General features: G+C 36.3%; 1 pseudogene; it reads left to right on the top strand.

Annotated features, from left to right (window-relative positions):
- The first annotated feature begins 7,738 nt into the window (after positions 1-7,738).
- Positions 7,739-15,354, top strand: part of LOC102847931 — a 22,238-nt pseudogene continuing 14,622 nt past the window's right edge.

Genomic DNA, 15,354 nt, shown 5'->3' with positions numbered 1-15,354 from the left:
GTTGGCGCAGGATAGAACAGGGTTTAGGGCTGTTGTGCATAGGGTCGCTATGAGTAGAAAACGACTCGACGGCACATAACAACAACAACAACAGTCTTGTTGATGGTTTCAGTTGATTTTCTGTTTTCCATTTATTTCTGCCTAATTTTTATACTTTTATTTTTTTAGAGAGTGCCCAATGTTTTGCTCTTCTTTTTTCAATTTGTCAGAGTTGTTGGGTTGGAGAATCAAATATCATTTTTTTTCTTTCCTTTTGATGTGTTTGCTTATTGCTATAAATTGGTCTTTGATTACTACTTCGGCTGTTTCCTGGAGGTTTTGACAAATTGTGTTTTCATTGTCTTTTTTTTCAAGAAATTTTTCATTTCTATTTCTTATAGTATCCACTCATGTTCAAGCAAGGTATTGTTCAGCTTCCAAATATGTGGGTTCCGCCCCTTATCCTCTTTTTTATGTTCTTATTTAGTAGCATATGATTTGAGAAGATTCTTTGCATTATTTCTACGTTTTTGAAGTTACTAATGCTTGTCTTGTGACCTAAAATATGATCTCTTCTGGAGAATGTTCCATGCACATTGGAGATGAATGTACACTTAATTTTTTGCGCTGTATTATCCTGAATATATCTATGCAATTGAGTTGGTTTATTGTGTGGTTTAATTCTTCAGCATCTTTGTTGAGCTTCTTTCTGGTGGTTCTGTCTTTTCTTGAGAGAGGTATATTGAAGTCTCCTATTACTTTTTTCAGTTCTGTTAATGTTTGTTTTGTATGTTTTGCAGCTCTGTTGTTTGGTGAATAGATAATTATTATAGTTCTGTCCTCTTGTTCTATTGACCCTTTAAGAATTATATAGTGGACTTTCTTTTCCTTTGTGATGGGTTTTTCACTGAAATATACTTTATCAGTCATTAGTATTGCACTCCTGCTTTTATTCTGATTGCCATTTGCTTGGTGTATTTTTCCCCTAATCTTTTATTTTTAGTCATATTTTTTAATCTTCACTTTTCAGATTGTCTCCTATAGATAGCATATTGATGGGTTTGATTTTTTATCCAACTTGCTACACTTTTTTCTCTTAAGTTGTACATTTAAAACATTCACATTCAGTTTAACTATTGAGTTGCTGTTGTTATGTGTCGTAGGGTTGCCTGCAACTCATAATGGCCCTATGTACAAAAGCTTTAAATGTTGCTCTATTCAGTGCCAATCTCACTGTTTCTGACACACCTAACCTCATTACCCCAGTAACTGAATCAATCCATCTCATTGAGGGTCTTCCTCTCTTGCACTGTTCCTCTATGCTCCCAAGCATGACGTCCTTCTCCAAGGACTGATCCCACCTTGCAACAGGTCCAAAGTAAGTCAGATGAAGCTTCAGAATCCTTGCCTCCAAGGAGAAGCCTGGTTTAACACTCTCTAAGAACAACCTGTATGCTTTCATAGCTGTCCATGGTATATTCAATTATTTTCTCCAACACCACAATTCAAAGGTATCAATTCTCCTTCTATCATCCCTAGTCATTATCCAGTTCTCTGATGCATAGAAAGTGCTTGAAAATACCATGACCTATATGAGGTGCACCTTAGTCTCCAGACTCACACCATTGCTCTTCAGTACTTTGAAGCAGTACCTAACAGCAGACTTTCTCATGACAATATGTCTTTTAATTTCCTAGCTGCTGATGCCAAGAGTGTTGATTGTGGAGCCAAGTAAACTAAAGCTGTTAACAATGTCAATCTCCACACCATCTATCATGATGCTGCCAATTGGCCTAGTGGTGAGAATCTTTGTTTTCTTGATGTTGGCCCTCAATCCATATTGAAGGCTGCAGTCCTTGACTTTCTGCAGCAAGTGTTTAAGGTCCTCCTCAGTTTCAGCAAGGAGGATTGTGTCATCTGCATAAAGCAGATTGTTAATGAATCCTCCTCCAATCCTGATGCCACATTTCGCTTAACAGAGCCCAGCCTCCCAGAAAATCTGTTCTGTGTATAGATTTAAAAGGTATGGAGACAGAACACATCCCTGTTGTACATCCTTCCCAATTTTGTGCCATGCTGTGTTTCCTTGCTCTATTATGACGACTGCCTCCTAGACCAAGCATAGGTTTTACATTAGCCTGATCAAGTATTCTGGGATTCCCATCCTTCTCAGAGTTTGCCACAGTTTGTTGTGATCCAAACAGTCAAATGCCTTTGCATAATCAATAAAACACCAGGTAGACATTTCTCTGGTACTCCCTGCTTTCAGGCAAGATTCATCTGACATAAGCTATAATATCTCTAGTGCCACGGCCTCTTTTGAATTCAGCCTGCACTTCAGGCAGTTCTCTGTTGATGTGCTGTTTCAGTTGTTTTTGGATCCTCTTCACCAGAATCTTGCTTGCATGTGATATCAATGATACTGTTTGATAATTTCCACACTCCATCATGTCATCTTTCTTTGGAATGGGAATAGATATAGATTTCTTCCAGTCAGTGGCCAAGTGGTTATCCTCCAGTTTTCTTGACACAACTTAGTGAGCACAACTAGAGCAGCATCTGTTAGTTGAAATAGTCAATTGGTATTCCATAATTTCCTGAGGCCTTATTTTTTGCCAGTTCTTTCAAAGCAGCTTGAACTTCTTCCTTCATCACCATAGGTTCTTGCTCATATGTAGTTTCATGAAATTCTTCTGTGTCTGCCAGTTTCTTTTGGTACAATGACTTTTTATACTCTTTCCATCTTAATACTTCCTGGATCATTTAGTAATCTGCCAATGCATCCTTAATTATTGCAACTCAAGGTTTGGATTTGTTTTTCACTTCCTTCACCTTAAGAAATGCTGAGCGAGTTCAGCCTTTTTGATTTTCTGACTCCAGCTCCTTGCACATTTCATTGTAATACTTTACTTTGTCTTCTCATGCTGCCTTTTGAAATCTTCTGTTCAAGTTTTTAATATCTTGAAGAACTACTGAGAGGCCAGATTTTATTGTTATCATTTTGTTGAGTTCTTTTTCATGTTGGTGCTGGTTATTTTGGTTCATCGTGCTTTCTGTGGCACTTTTGTAAAAAGGATTTCTCTCAGGTTTTTATGCAACTCTGGTCTTAATTTTTACAAATTCCCTTAGGTTCTGCTTTTCTGAGAATATGTTAATCTCTTATTCATATTTGGTGGACAGTTTTTCTGGGTGCAGTATCCTTGATTGACAGTTGTATTTAACATATGTCATTCCACTGTCTTCTTACTAACACGGTTTCTGCTCAGAAATTGGCACTTAATCTTATTTGCTCCCCCTTATTGGTTATGCTTTGTTTCTCCCTAGCTACTTTTAGAATTCTCTCTTTATCTTTGGTTCTTGCAAATTTGACTATGATATGCCTTGTTGTTTTTCTCTTGGGGTCTATTCTATATGGTGTTCACTCAGCTTCTTGATAATATATTCTCTCAATATTCTTTATGTCTGGAATTTTTTTTTCTATTGATTCTTGCACAACTTTGCTTATGCCTCTATTTGTTTCTTCCTGCTCAGAGACTCTGATTATGTAATCTTGATGGTGTCCCACATAATTCTTAGGCTTTCTTCTTGTTCCTTTTTTTATTCTGCTTTTTATTCCAACAGATCAGTGGTAACAATTCAATATTCTGTTTCACTGGTTCTGTGTTCCATCTCTTCAAATATGTTCATATTCATATGTTCCTCCAACAGGTTTGACAGCATCTGAAACATTGGTCTTTTTATTCGGGATTGTGATTTATCTTTTTTTCAGAGCCTCTAATGTTTCGTTTGTTTTATCTGCATTGTTTTTTATGTTTTAAAATCCCTCTTGGTTTTTGCTATCAAAATTCGGTAATTCTTTGAGTTCATCTTTCATCCTTTGAAAATATTCAATCATTGTTCTTTTGAATTATGTCTTAGAAAGTTCCGTCAGATTTTCTGGCTTCAGAAAATCCATTGATACTGCATTTGGGAGTATAATTTTTGGTTTGGGCAGGGTGTGAGAGAGTCTACTTCTGCTGTGTCATTGTTACGTTAGGTAGTGTTTTTTACGCCTGAGGCATTAACAGACTCTTGGTCTGAAATCCTTGGCTCAAGGAATCACTGCTCCAGAGGAGGGTGGGATAACTACCCTTCTTGAGTTTACCTTTGGTATTTTGACTCAAGAGAAGATTTGTTTCAGTTGGGGAGAGATATGACTTGTGAATTAGCAGCCTTCTCTGTTAGGCAACCACTGCAGTTAGGCAGACCCAAAAAGGTCTGAAACTAAAGGGAGCTCAAGCTCTGGGAGGGGGGAGGAATTTGAGCAGTTCAGAGTGGTGGCAGTGGTTCACTTTTCAGGTGGCAAAGCCCAGTCCTCCAAGCATCAGGTTTGGTGGTCCAGGTAGAGGAGCTGTGGTCTTCAGGTGGAGGTGCAGGGGTCTCCATGCAGAAGAATCATAGTGTTTTAGGCAGTAGAGCAGTCAAGGCCACCCTAAGAAATTTTTAAGACAGGTTCATAGCTAATTGACTGGAACAGATCCATGGCAATTGTATTGATCCTCCGCTTTTGCAAGCACAGGATATTTCTCCAACAACTAACCTTTCCTAACAAGATGCCCAAAGTAGATGAGTGAAGTTTCACCATCCTTGCCTCTAAGGAGCTCCCTACTTGTACTTCCTCCAACACAGAATTATTTCTTCTTTTGACAGTCCATGGATATTCAGTACTCTTCCCCAAGAACACAATTTAAATGAATTTATCCTTCTATTATCATAGGAAATACATACTGTAATGATAATAGAAGGATAAATGGATATCCATTTATCCTTCTATTATCATTATTCATTGTCTAATTTTCATGTGCTCAGGTAGATCTGAAAAGATTATTACTTGGATCAAGCACATTTTAGTCTTGTCTTTAAATTGACAGCCCATATTCACACACACACATGCACACACAAACACAATTTAATATGTTGTTGTTTTTAGGTGATATTGAGTCAAGTACAACTCATAGTGACTCTCTGAACAATTCTGAACCCTGTCCTGTCCTATCCTATACCATCATCACATTCCCAGACACACCAGAATCCATTGAGGCAGTCACCATGTCAATCTGCCAGGTCAAAGATTTTCCTTTCCTTTGCTGACCCTCTACCCTTTCAAGCATCATGTCCCTCCACAAGCAATAGCCTTTCCTAGCCAAATACCCACAAAGTATGGGGGGCAAAGCCTGATCATTCGTACCTTCAAAAAGCCTTCTGGATGCACCCTCTCCAAGACATATCTGTTCTTCTCTTAGCTGTCAATGGGATGTTTAGTGCTCTTCTCCAACACTATACCTCAAAAGTGTCAATTTTTCTACTGTTATTCCTATTCATGGACCAACTCTCAGATGCATAGTAAGTGTTCAGAAAAACCATAGCTGAATTAGACACAATTTAGTCCTCAAACTGACATTAGTTACTCCTCAATAATTTAGAGCGGTCCCTAATTTCAGATTTTCCCATTACAGTGGTTCTCTTACTTACTGACTGCTGGTACCAAGGGTGTTAATTGTGCATACAAGAAAAGTGAAATTATTGAGAGTTTCAATCTCTTCTCCATCCATCATAATATTGTCTATTGCTCCAATGGTAAGAATCTTACTTTTTCTTGACATTAAGTTTTAATATATATGCATCTTATGCATTTTACATATATGAAGGAAATCTCTTGGCTTTTTAATAAGAAACTGCACTACAAACTCAAAGGTGTATGGTTTGAATGCACCAGCTACTCTCTGGAGAAAGATGGGCAGTCTCCTCCTGGGTGATTCCCTGTCTCTGAAAACCCACTGGAGGATTAGTTATGGGTTGGTTCCAATTCAATGCTGCATAATAAAAATATAAACACATTATATAAAAATATTTACATATATATCTCGGAGGTGCACGGTTCAAATCCACCAGATGCTCTGCTGGGAAACGAGGGACAATCTCCTCCTGTACCAGTCAGATCCTATTTCGGTACACACACACACACTAATAAAATAATAATAAAAAAATTTAAAAAATATATTTACATATATATCTCAAATATTTGAGAGAATAAAAGTCTATTATATCCACTAACATTAATTTCTTTTATTGATAAAATATTTCATCTCTCAATTCACTCTGTACATTTTATGATGGTTGTGGAAAGACTTAAATAAACTTTGTATGTTGTGAATAGGTACAATTTTATTATATTACCTAATAAATGTTACTTTCCTTAATCTTTTATATTAGATTTGTCAGCAGATTGATCTTTTGTTATAATGCAATTAGTAGTTTTAGAAGATTCTAATTAAATTAGACGTCAACTCACTATACTTTTCCTTGAAATATCTTAAAGAAGACTGCATATATTACATTTAAAAGAAACTTGTGAAACGACTTAATATTTGTATTCTTTCAGCTAGAAGGACACCACTGTTATCTAATATGGATCCAAATATTTCTTAAATTTTGAATTGCCTTTTAAATAAAGGTAGTGAATTAGTCAGTATTGACTTACTACATTAACTATACAACAAATAATTAAAAAAAATAAACAACTTTAAAGTAATCACCAAGCAAAGATTTTACATAATTGATGACAGTTTATAGACATTAATGGCCTTGGATTGTTGGTTTGTGTTTTGTTCCCCCCCCCGCATTTACCCTGCTTCCTGAAACTGAGGAGGACCTGAAGCACTTGCTGCAGAAGGTCAAAGATAGCAGCCATCAATATGGATTGAAGCTCAACATCAAGAAAACAAAGATTCTCAACACTGGGCTGACTGGCAGCATCACGATAGATGTGAAGATGCTGAGATTGTTTATAGCTTTAGTTTGCTTGGCTCTACAATCAACAGTCTTATTACCAGCAGCCAGGAAATGAAAAGATGGGTTGCATTGGGATAGTCTGCTGTCAGAGATCTCTCCAAAGTGCTAAAAAGCAACATTGTCAGTCTGGAGACTAAGGTACACCTGATATACGGCATGGTCTTTGCAATTACTTGCTATGCATCAGAGAACTGGACAATGACTTGGGATGATAGAAGGAGAGTTGGTGGTGTGGTGCTGGAGAAGAGCTTTGAATATACCAGGGACTGCTAGGAGAACAAACAAGTTCATCCAGGAGAGGGTGAACCCAGGCTTCTCCTTGGAGGCAAGGATTCTGAAACTTTGTCTGACATATATTTGCACACGTTGCAAGGTGGGATCAGTCCTTGGCGAGAGATGTCATGCTTGGGACCATGGAGGGACAGCACAGAAGAGGAAGACCCTCAATGAGATGGATCGATTCAGTCACTGGGGTAATGGAGATAGCTGTACTGGAGACAATAAGTTTAGCAATTGATTGAGCAGGGTTTAGGGCTGTTCTACTTAGGGTCACTCAGGTGACTCTACGGCACATAACAACAAACAACATTCAGTAGAGATAACTATAATAAGCCAACTATTATGTTATATTTTTTTCTAGTCCCTGGAAATCATCTATGACATTTTTAATTTCAGAAATATAGTCTTCCTCCAGGTTACTAGAGTTCCATTTTATAGACTATCATTTCAATGTGCTAAATATTGCCCCAATAGGCAAAGGAAACACTTGATTCTGAAACTCTAATTTGCACTCTGGGAATAGTTTACTCATCTGATAAATGCTGAATTGGTGCATTATATTGTGAAATCCCAACATAGTTATACATTTGTAATTGAAAGTAAAGGAAAACTTAAAAGACTACTTTGTTCCTTTTCTGCACTTTCAAACATGAAGTCTACATTTCACAGGTACATTATTTTATGAAGCTGACACCTTATTAGGGCATGGGGAATTTCTGTGACATTATAACATAACAGATTTTTCAAATTTATTATGTGATGTCCTAGATTTTTAAACAGTGCTTCAAATGTTGTCACTTAAGACAAATTAATTTCCTAAGAAAACATTTTCTTTCTTTTTAGCAGCTTTGCTCCTGTTGACACATTTTATTTGCATGCGATTTTCACATAATGAATATTTTACAAAATAGGGGAAATATTATACTTTAAATTAATGTAGAGCTTGCAAATATTTCTAAGAACATAATTTGATTTTAAAAAGATCTTTAGAAACTACTTTAGACTTATCCAAAATGGCGACAAGTGCTGGGCCATTAACACTTTCCAGCTCTCTAGAGAAGTGCCATTAGTATCAATTTCCTAATGTGCCTGATAAGGCATTTTAGTGTAATATTAAATACACTCTTTGACACATTCTTTCGGGGCCATTTTAGAAAATGTAAATGAGAGCATTTACTGAGAGATATTATAAGTATCTCTGGTCAAGGCTGTTCAAAAGTTTGGGCTGATCCAAGGGGACAATTGAAAAGGAAATATGCTATTAGGATGTTAATGAAAGGGAGGGTTGGAAAGGTTGAAGGCAAATTCCCTTTGCTTTCATTTAACCTTGGCCAAAAGCCTGCTTTTTTTTTTTTAATATGTCTCCTTAAATTTTTTCTGTATTCACTTAAGTTACATGTTTTATACTGATCAGCAGAATCATGGTATTTTAAAAACATAAAGAAACCTATAAACTATCCTTTTAATTAGGGACACAAACATTTACAATCCCTTTTAATTAGGTAGAAAAACTCTCAAAAACAATAAAGAAACTTTGTAGAATAATATATGAATAAATAATAGCCAAACCAGATTAAAACCGGGAATCTATATTTTTGTCTTGGCCCCAAATGTCTTTGCAATAGTCAGTAATAGATAAAAGCTAACATAATGTACTTCAAACTGTTTTGAGAATTTAAGACATGAACCTTTTAAAACTGACCTGAAAAATAAAGGCATTATGATTGAATGGTAGAATTACTTACAAAATGGAGAACTCATTAAAATTTAAATTTCATATGAACAGCAAGTACTATTTTTATTATGTCTTGAATACTGCATTGCTCTTCTTGTTAGGTGTCATTGAATCAACTCCAACTCATCTATATCCTATGTACCACGAAAGGAAGCCTTCCCTGGCCATCTTCCCAACAATCTTTGCTGTGCTTAAGCGCAGTATTGCACAGTGTTATAAAAATAACAAACAAACAAACAAAACAAAACAACAAAAGCAAATAACATACTGGTTTAAAATCAGTAATGATAAGAGTTAGAACTGGATCTTTTTACTGAATTTATTTATTCTGTATATTGCTGTATAATTATCTGAGAAATTGAAGAAATATAAATGTGGAAATATAAAGGAAGGAAGGCTTATTAAGCCTCTTATATCACCTGTGATATACAGATGATATAATTTTGCTTGAATAAAGAACACTTAAGTATTATTTTTGTTCATAATTATTTTTAAAATATTTTCTTTTTTATTTTTATTTATTTTTCATACCATAATTTGTTTATATTGTGTTTCATTCATGTATGTTGGCTTTCTTTTCACCTCCTCCCTCCACCCACCAAACTCTCAACTCCATGATTTCCCCTTGACCTTTTCTTTAGCTCTCCTACCCCTCCACTTCCCTCTTTAGATATGCATACACATTATACTCATTATCCTTCTATTTTTACAATGATGATCTTATACAGTATTACTCAATATGTACCTGAGTTAAATCACTTAGCACAATAATCTCTAACCTTTCTCATATCATATTTTTCAAAACAATTCCTGTGTGCTGCATAGTATTCTTTCATATGATTGTGCCACAATTTCTCAATCCAGTCATTTGTTGGTGGACATTTAATGAAAAGCAATGGGATGTTAAGGGTTTATCGTCCAAATGGCTTTCTTTTTTTCCCCCCCAAAATGGCCTTCTTATCCATGAACTTATGTTTCTACATGGATGGATGGGAATATGTGGATAGCAGGAGTTAGACTATCCACAAGGAAATTGGCTTGTCTCACCAATTCGTGAGGGGATTGACTGTTCTCACCATTAGGTTGAACAGATCCAGAAGTAGAGCTGGAAGATCCTCCCCATCCTCAAAAGAAGATGCAAGAGAATGTAGTGTGCCCTTTAAAGCCAGACATTGTGCCAAGCAGGCTAGAGCTTATGGGAGCAACAGTAATTGCAGCCACAGGTGAGAAACAGAGTCTTGACATGGGATGAAATCTTGGGCCTTCTTTGCCACAGAAATAAAGCTAAAAGTCTTTGTCCAAGGGTGTTAGACAATAGGAGGAGGTGATTGCAGAGAGAACCTTCATTGGCAGAATTGAGAATTTTGTAACAGTGACCGAAAGACATCAGGTTCAAGACTAAGGTACCTGTGAGCACATTTCAGTAGGTGTTCTTATGGTATTCTGCTACAGTACTCTGGATTATTGTCTTTTGACTTCACAATAATGTTCTGTGTGGTTTGTGAGTTATCACATTAGCTTTTTGACCCAGTAAAGCAGTAATATTGATGTTGGTACGAGTACTAAAAGTTAGGTGAGCCTAGGAGACATCTCTAACCTCATGTGAATTGGTTTTGTGCTATGGCTACTGTTGAAGGAAATAGTTACTATTTGCGGAGTTGTTAAAGATCAGATATGGATGTTCCAATTTGTCCTTTGTTCTTTTTACATACAAAAAATATAAACATTTTTACATTGTGTTACTGCTCTTATGTATTGTCAAGTTGCCTGTGACTTTTAGGGACCCTATGTACAACAGCTCTGAAGCTTGCCCTGTTATGAGCCAGTCTCACTGACTGTGACACATACTTAAAATATCAATCGATCTCATCTGGGGTCATCCTCTCATATGCTGTTGCTCCACCCTTCCAAGTATGTGTCTTTCTCCAAGGACCAGTCCCTCCTGATAGCATGCTGGAAGTATGTGAGAAGGAGCTTTAAAATTCTTGTGTCCAAGAAGAAACTTGTTTCACCCTCTTCAAGACAGACTAATTTATTTTCTTGGCAGTCCATAGTATGTTCAAGACTCTTCTCCAGTACCACAACTCAAAGGCATCAATTCTTCTTTTGTCATCCTTGGTCATTGTTCGTTTCTCGGAAACAAAGCAAGTAATTGTGAAGACAATGGCCTGGATCAGGCACACCTTAGTCTCCAGACTGAAATTATTGCTTCTCAGTACTATGGAGTGGTCACTGACAGAATTTCCCAGTACAATTTATCTTTGATTTCTTGACTGCTGGTTCCACAATAGTGTTGCTTGTGTAGCCAAGCAAACTGTAATCATTAACAACTTCAATGTCTTCTCCATCTGTCATGGTGCTGCCAATTGGCCCCATGGTGAGAATCTTGATATTCTTGATGTTGAGTTACAATTCATATAGAAGATTGCAGTCCTTGATCTTATGCAGCATGCCTCATGTCCTCTTTAGTTTCAGCAAGGATCTATCTTGTCTCATCTATATAACATAGGTTGTTAATAAGTCTTTCTCCAATCCTGATGCCATATTCCTCTTCATAAAGCCCAGCCTCCCCAATGAGCTATTTTGCATATAGATGAAAATGTATGGAAAGAACACATCCCTGATACATTCCTTTACTGATTTTCAGTCATGCAGTGTTTCCTTGCTCTGTTCTAAGGACAGCTTTCTGATCTAAGTATAGGTATCACGTGAGCACAAACAAATGCTCTGGGATTCTCATTCTTCTCAAGGTTATCCACAATTTGTTGTGATCCACACAACGAAATGCCTTTGAATAGTCAAGGAAAGACAGATAAACATTCTTCTGGTACTCTTTGCTTTCTGCCAAGTTCCACCTGACATTGGTGATAATGTTTCTAGTGCCGCTACCTCTTCTAAACCCAGCTTGCATGTCTGGTAGTTCTCTGACCATGTACTGTTCTAGTCATTTTTGGAAGATCTTCAGCAGGATTTTGTTGTTTGATATAAATGATATTGTTCGATAATTCCCATAGTCTGTCAGGTCACCTTTTTTTTTTTTAATGGGAATAAATGTGAATTCCTTCCAGTCTGTTTGCCAGATAGTTCTCCAGATCTTGTCACAATCTGGTGAGCACATCTAGAGCAGTATTTGCTTGTTGAAATACGTCAGTTATTTTTTGCCAAATCTTCCAGAGTAGCCTTTACCCTCCTTCATCACCACCATTGTCTCTTGATCATATATTGTTCCTTGGATTGTTTTGTGTCAGACAATTCTTTCCTGTACAGTGACTCTGTATACTACTTCTACCTTCTTTTCATGCTTCCTTGATCATTCTTTATTTTGCCCATAACATCCTTAAATATTGCAACTCTCAGCTTGAATTTTTTTTCTTTAGTTTCTTCAGGCCTAGTGTGTTTGGCCTTTTTGATAGTCCAACTCTACCTTCTTGCACATTACATTATAACATTTTATTTTGTCTTTCCCAGTTGCCCTTTGAAATCTTTTAGTAAGCTCCTTACTTGATTTCTGCCTATTGCTTTGGCTTCTTGGTGCTCTAGTGCAATATTCAATGTCTCTTCTGATGTCCATATTAGTCTTTTCTTCTTCCTCTTTTTATTCCTCTTTTTGTTTTTTATTCTTAATGGGCGATATTCTTGATATTCTCCCACAACTTATCTGATCTTGGTTCTTTAGTGTTGAAGCCCTCAAACCTCTTCCTGAGTTGGATTTTAAAGTCAGGTGGAATAGACTTAGAATAAATTTTGATTCCTGTTAATTTGGTTTGACCTTCTTTAGCTTTAATTTGAATTTGTTTATGAGTAGTTGATGATCTGTTCCACAATCAGCACATGGCTTTGTTTGCACTGCTGATATTGAACTTCTCCAATGATTTCTTCCACAGATACAGTCAATCTGATTTCTCTGCATACCGTCAGGTATAATCCAGGTGTATAGACTGTGTTTATGCTTATTATAAAAGGCATTTGGAATGAATAAATCATTGATTGCACAGAATTCTATCATTCTATCCCCAGTCTCATTTCTGCCACAAAATCCAGGTTTTCAAATTATTGATCCTTCTTCCTGGTTTCTAACTTATGCGTTCCTGTTACCCTTTATTATTAATGCATATTGGTTGCATTTTCAATTAATTTCTGATTGAAACAGTTGGTAGAAATCATCTTTTTGCTCCTCTTTGGCTCTGGTTTTCGAGGCATAAATTTGAATGATAGTGGTATTAAGAAGTCTTCCTTTTACGCATTAGATAGCATTCTGTCACTCATGTTGTATTTCAAGATGGATCTAGAAACAACCTTTTTAAGTATGAAAGTAACCCTATTTTTTTCTCTCCTTTTCATCTCAGGCATAGTAGATTATATGATCATCTGATTAAAAATGTCCCATGACAATTAATTTCATTTTTTCAATACCTAATACGTCACTATTTATGCATTCCATTTTTTTCTTAACAATGTTCAGTTTTCCTACATTCATACTTCTCACATACCATGTTCCAGTCATTGGTTTCTGCTTACAACTGTTCCTTCCCTGGTGTTTTCAAGTTTAAGGGCTCAACCTCAGTTGCCATGTGTGTTAGTCTACCCTAAGTTTGCTCTATTGTACATAGGGCTTTCAAAGTTCTGTTATATTTTGAAAGTGGATGGTCAATCCTTCTTTCTACTCAGTCTCAATTTGAATGCTACTTTAAAGAAAATAGAAATTCTCACAAATGTACCATTAAATATCATGATAAACAGAGGAAACAAAATATCAAGGGAATAATTTTACATTATTTCTAAATCAACTTCCATGTACAGAGCAGTCAAGAAATGGAATAAATCACTGCATTCAACATACATATCTCCAAAAGTGTTAAAAAAATAACAATATTACCTTGAGAATAAAACCCATGCTGTTTTCTAATTTTCCTGTGAAAGTCAGGCAATAAATAAGGAAGACCAAAGAAGGAATAATGTCTTTCAATTATTGTTCTAGAAAATAATATTGAAAAATGATGTGGATTGCCAAGTAAATCTCTCTTAGAAAGAATGTTAATTATCCAAAGCCAGAAAGAAAAGACACTTCTTTTTAACGTGTTAGTAGAATGACCAGTATCTGTAGAAGGACATTATGCTTGGTACAGGGTAAGGTCATTCAAAGAAAGAAAAATTCTAGAAAAGATGTATTGACACAATGGTTGAAAAGCTAGATGCAAAGATCAAGAATTATAAGGATAGCACAAGACTAGAAAGTGTTTTATTCTGTTTTACATAAGGTTTCTCTGAGTTGGAACTTCATGACACTTAGTAATAGTAACAATTAGTATTATCTATAATTTAAATTACAATCAATAAGCTAGTGATTTCAAACATCTTCTATAAGAAAAATAAATGGTGAATATGTATGTGGATTTTACCTGATGGTCTTCTCAGGAACCAGATTGAATATATCTGTCAAATAAATCTCTGGAGAAGCTCAGAATTAGCTGTGAAAACTAGGTCAGGTACATACTGTAGCACAGACTAATCTTAAGCATTTTCAAGTTCAAACTGAAGCTAAAGAAAAAAAAACCCACAAATTCACAAGAACCAAAGTTTGAACTTGAATCTATCCCACTAGGATTTAAAGTCCATCTAAGGAACAAGGTTGAGGTTTTGAACACCAATGAGTGGAGGCCAAATGAGCTGTGGGAGGATATCAAGAATATAATCCAAGAAGAATTCAAAAAATCTTTACAAAGACAGAGGAGGAAGAAAATACCGAGAAGGCTGTCAGACGAGACTCTAAAGATGACACTAGAGTACTGAGAAGCCAAGGCAAGGAGAAGAACTCAAGAAGTTAAGGAGCTGAACAGATGATTTCAAAGCATAGCGGAGGAAGCGAAATAAAGTATTGTAATAAAATGTTCAAAGATCTGGAGTTAGAAATTCAAAAGGAATTAATTCACTTGGTATTTCTTAATCTGAAGAAACTGAAGATAAGTTTAAGCCTCAAGTTGCAACACTTAAGTATGTTGAGGGCAGAAGTTGAATGACCCAGGAAACATCAAAAAAAGATGAAAAAAGTATAGAGTTACTGTACCAAAAAGACTTGGCAGACCGTAGAATTTCATGCAGCTACATATGATCAAGACATACTGGTGATAAAGGAGGAAGTTCAGGATGCGCAGAAGAAATTGGCAAAAAAGAAAGGCCCCAGGAATTGGTGGAATGAAAATTGGCATATTCAGCAAACAGATGCTGTCTTGGACATGCTCACCAGGTTATGCCAAGAAACCTGGAGGATAAATACCTGAGAAACTGACTGAAAGATAACTACATTTATTTGCATCAAAAAAAGCTACCCAACAGTTGTTGTTGTTATGTGCCGTTGAGTCGCTTGCGACTCATAGCAACCCTATGTACAACAGCCCTAAACACTGATGTATCCTGTGCCAATTTCACTGTCTCTGACACATCCATTCTGATTACCCCAGTCACTGAATCAATACAGCTCATAAAGGATCCCCCCCTCCTGTGCTGTCCCTCCACCATCCCAAACGTGATGT

The sequence above is a fragment of the Elephantulus edwardii genome, unplaced genomic scaffold (genome assembly GCF_000299155.1).
Source record: "Elephantulus edwardii isolate Elephantulus edwardi_28Jun2011 unplaced genomic scaffold, EleEdw1.0 scaffold00190, whole genome shotgun sequence".
Taxonomy (NCBI): domain Eukaryota; kingdom Metazoa; phylum Chordata; class Mammalia; order Macroscelidea; family Macroscelididae; genus Elephantulus; species Elephantulus edwardii.
Note: the sequence above shows the minus strand (reverse complement) of the source record. Positions and strands in the feature narration are given on the sequence as shown.